Raw genomic sequence first — 5,127 nt, 5'->3', positions numbered from 1 at the left:
ACTGGGGATTTGACCTCTATCTCCACTCTCATTAATATGGGTGGCCTATTTGCTCTTATTAAAAGGATAGGGGGAGATGTTGGGAGCCGCGCCCACATTCGCCGTTACAAGATGGCGCTGACAGCTGTGTTCTAAGTGGTAAACAAATAATCTGCGCATGTGCCGAGGGTGGTTCTTCACTCCATGTGCTCTGCCTTCCCCGTGACGTCAACTCGGCCGATGGGCTGCAGCCAATCAGGGAGTGACACGTCCTAGGCGAGGGATAACTCTCCTAAAAAAGGGACGGGGTTTCGTTTTCTCTCTCTCTTGCTTCTTGCACTCTGGCTCCTGAAGATGTAAGCAATAAAGCTTTGCCGCAGAAGATTCTGGTTTGTTGCGTCTTTCCTGGCCGGTCGTGAGAACGCGTCTAATAACAGGGATCCATACCATATACAACCACTAAACCCAGACATTATTGTGGATGCCAACAAGAGCTTGCTGACAGGGGCCTGATATAGTTATCTCCTGAGAGGCTCTGCCAGTGCCTCACAAATACAGAAGTGGATGCTCACAGCCATTCATTGGATGGAGTACAGTCCCCAATGGAGGAGCTAGAGAAAGGACTCAAGGAGCTGAAGGGGTTTGCAGCCCCATAGAAGGAACATCAATATGAACTAACCAGTAACCCAAGAGCTCCCTGAAACTAAACCACCAACCAAGTAAAACACATGGTGGGACTTATGACTCCAGCTGCATATGTAGCAGATGATGGCCTAGTCAGTCATCAATGGGAGGAGAGGCCCTTGGTCCTGTGAAGGTTCTATGCCCCAGTATAGGGGAATGCCTGGGCCAGGAAGCAGGAGTGGGTGGGTTGGTGAGCAGGGGGAGGGGGAGGAGATAGGTGATTTTCGGAGGGGAAACAAGGAAAGGGGATAACATTTGAAATGTAAATAAAGAAAATATCTAATAATAAAAAACAAAACAAAAACAACAACAACAACAAAAAACAAAACTAAGGTACACATACATTCCTGGTGTAGTGCTATTCTTCTGTTCTGAAGCAAATCTCATTCTTATTTGGCAATTTTCAGATTGTGTTGTAAGTTGGCAGGAAGTAGTGCCCAGGCTGTGGTCCTGACTGCCAGGCCTATTGTTGAGAGGATCCAAGGGAAGTGTGAGCAGCCTCTGCTGAGCAAACACTGGTGTGACGGAGTTGACTAAGGATTCAGACTGTGATGAGAATGGGGCGAGCACACCAGGGGTCTTAATTGTCCAGCAAAGTGAGAGACCAAGGAAGGAAGGTTCTAGAGATTTCAGAAAAATCAGTGCCTGGGGAGTGGGGACTGATTCCCACCTGGCAGTTGGTTTGGATATTATTGATAATCCAGATGGGTTTGACTGGGGAAATTGGATCAGTGTGATAACAGCAAGAGAAAAATCGGTTGTCTAAGGTCTTTGAATGGAAAATATGACAGAATCTAATAACCAGGTACTAAGTAAGGATATGATTGATGAGCTAAAAATAACTTAGGGAATTTGCATATGGGAGAATGGTGGTGATGGGTTCCATCAACAGAGAAAGTCCAGAAATTGGTTTTATGGCAAGAAAAATGAGGGGAGGGTTGCGGTTTATTGCTTCATAGTTACAAAAAGTATGAGTGGCTCTGGGGCAGGCTTGTTCTGGACTATACATCCTTCTGATCTCTGGGCTCAGCTCTTCTAGGTCCCACCCCCTTACCCAGCTACAGGCACAGATGGCTCAGCAAACACCATGCACACATCCACTGTGCTGAGTAGTAACAGCAGCGGCAGCGGCAGCGGCAGCGGCAGCAGCAGCAGCAGCAGCAGCAGCAGCAGCAGCAGCAGCAAAGGGGATCTTTATCAAAGAATCCTGCCTCAGGCTTGTAACTTGCCCTGACTAGACCAGTGTAGACCACATGGCAAGAATGTACCCAGAGGGCTTTAGCTGTCATTGGCCACATTCAGATCATGTGGATATATTTAGATGTTGAAAATCTCTAGCCAAAGCTCAGGGGCTGAAGTTAAGTGGATGCTGGTGCTCAGTAGGAAATTGGCAGAGCCAGAAGGAAAGGAACCAGGTGAAAGACCCAGCTGAAAATGACTCTGAGGAGTTAATTCGGGAAGAGCAGGGTCACAGCCTGTGGTGATTCCACAGAAGAGTAGAGGGGGAGGGAGATGTCATCTGGCATAGTATCCATTGAAGAAAGTGGCTGATGTAGAGGACACTGGAGAGACATACAGAGGACACTACCTGCCAGCAGGAGGTTCTTCAGCCCAAAGTATGACAAGGCAGGGGCAGGGAAAGCAGAATTGTCTATGTAGTGTGTATTAAGTGAACTACAGCATGCTATATGTGGGTTTCTGGAGGGGCCTAAAGACCTTCCACAAGGGCCTCTGCTCCATGACTCTCGATCTTTGTGCTAGTTCCACTGCTATGATAAAACCTTGATAACGTGTGATCAAAAGAATGACGTTCTAACCTCGGGTGCATGTTTTAACAGATGTACACTTAATTACCGGGGGTTTGGGAAGAGAGGCTCACCTGTAAAGTGCTTGCCTTGCAAGCGTAAAGACATAGTTGGATCCCAAGAATCCTTGCAAAAATCCAGGCATAGCAGTACATGTTTATAATTCTAGTGCTAGAAAGGAGGACTGACAGATCTTTGGGGCTTACAGGCTAGGCTAACTAGCCTAGACTAGTTGATGGCATCTAAACTAATGAGAGGGATGTTATCTAGAAAGAAAAGCTATGCAACACCTGGACACATGAGAAATGGGAGAGAGGGGTTGTCCTCTGAGTTCTATCAGCATACACACACACACACACACACACACACACTAGATAGAGAGGAACAGGAGAGGGAAGGATGGGGACTAAGGGGAGAGGAGGAAGATATGCAACTGAATACACAGGTATAGGTGAAGTAGCAATATACACAACCATGGGGCCCTGAATTCAACCCTAGCAGCCATGTAAAAAACTGGCTGTGTGAAGGATGATTCTAATCTTAGCAATGGAGAGGTAGAAAATGGCCTATCCCTGGGGCTTACTGACCATCCTCTGTAACTGGACTAAGTCCCACTGAGCTATCTTGTCTTGAAGAACAACGTAGGTAGCTCTTGAAAATACTGTAGGTCTGCCTCTGGCTTCCACACGAACATGCATACACACGCACCTAAACATGCATCAACATGTATGAATACACACGTTGAATACACATATGCCAAGAGATGGGGAGGAAGAAAGTAAAATTATTTCAACATCTAGAAGGGAGGGAAAGGATTGAGCCCCATCAGAGGGCATTGCATGAAGATTGCAGCTGATGTACAAGTTCAATAGGAGAGGCATTAGATTACACAGTATTCTAAGATGGACACTTCCCATCTCCACATCTCCCTGCTTCAGACCTGCCTACAAGCTGGTGCCCCCTCAGAACACCAGCTGCCTCCTTTTTTTCTTTCCAATAATTTCCAGTTAGTGGCACCTCCAGACAGACTGTTGACTTCTGGAACATTTTATTCTGTGCATTTAGTATTTGAACCTTTCAAGGACACAGAGTCTCATATGTCTGGGCCACCCTTTGGAGACAGGATGCTTTCTCCACAGCTGATTAGCTATTTGGGAAGGAAGGAAGGAAAGGGTCACTGCCTGTGGCCAAAGATTCAGGAGGTAGATCAGGTGGCAGATGACATCAAGAAGGTGCCTGCAAAGCAGACTGGAACATGTGGTTCAGGGAATGCAGAGTGGACAGTCTGACTTTTCACCTAACAGCTCTGGCTTGGAAGGAATCAATAGTGATTCAAGTTGCTTTACCCAACTCTTGAGGAATGTAGGGGAGGCGTACTAGAAATGACATGTTTCTGATCTTTTGGAAGGTTTAAAGTAAGACTGTGTCCCCTGAGGGAGAAAATCCTGGGATTTCTGATGTCACCGTCTTTGTAGCGTTAGTGGCAATGGATGAGGAGACACAGCAGACACCTTTGGAACTGGTTTCTGCAGCCAGGTTACAGTAGAGCTGGCATTCTGGACATCCGAGCACACATGGTAGTATTCTCTCTTCGCAGAGATGAAAGCCCCTTTAAAGCTCTCCTCTCTCCTTCCCTTCTGAGGATAGGGCGGAGTTCTGATGGAGCTGCCTCTAAATGTTGGGATTGGATGCAGTTTTGCAAGTAGGACCCTAGTTCCTGTGGCAACTTCTTTACTCTTCTGTTGTCCGTTGGCTCATCCATCTCTTGTGCTGCCTCAAGCAGAGGTCTGGACTGTTTTGAAGCTTTGAAAGTGAAAGAGTACACTTTGCTCCTCAAAGGCTTCTGCTGTGTCTCACTTGCGGGTCCCGTCATTTTTTTTTTTTTTTTTTTTTTTTTTTTTTTTTATCCCTCATTTGCTTCAGTCTTTTCTCATCCAGCATGGACACCGAGCAGGGCCAAACTGGCTCTGTTCCCTTCTCATTCTTGCCCTTGCTTTCAAGCCTCTTTTACTTTTTATGCCAAAAAGAAAGAAAAGAGAAAAGAAGACCGTGTAGGAGGCTGGCATTGCCATGGCAACAACACTGATGGGGGCCTTTGGATTTGAGCTGCACTTGCAGGGAAGTACTGGCCTCAAAGAAGCTAAAAGGAAGAGGAAGCGGGGAGGGCAGGAGGGAGGGAAGAAGGGAGGGAGGGAGAAAGAGATGGAGGGAGGGAGGGAGAGAGGTAGGGAGGGAGGGAGGGAGGGAGAGAGAGAGAGAGAGAGAGAGAGAGAGAGAGAGAGAGAGAGAGAGAGAGGAAAAGAAAAGGAGAGAAAGTCAGACAACAACGGAGGAAGTGGGTAGCAAGTAAGGGTGGCCTAGCAAAACCCTAGATGCATTTGCGGTGACATCACTGCCTTTCCCACAGAGACCATTGACACCGGACGAAGCGTCCATTCAAGTCCCCAAAGCCACTCTCCAGGTCTGGTGGGGGAGCCCCCACTCTCACCCTGAATGCTTTTTTTGTTGGGGAACAGTGGAGCGTTTCTGAAAACTTGCATAAATGACTGAGGAATTCCCTGCCCTTGCCAGGAAGTCCAAGCCACTTGTGAGCTAACAATACGGAACTTTATCTCCTGTCCTATGCTGGAAGTTCCAGCTGTAGGCTCCGAATTCTAAT

The sequence above is a fragment of the Mus musculus genome, chromosome 17 (genome assembly GCF_000001635.26).
Source record: "Mus musculus strain C57BL/6J chromosome 17, GRCm38.p6 C57BL/6J".
In the NCBI taxonomy this organism is placed as follows: domain Eukaryota; kingdom Metazoa; phylum Chordata; class Mammalia; order Rodentia; family Muridae; genus Mus; species Mus musculus.
Note: the sequence above shows the minus strand (reverse complement) of the source record.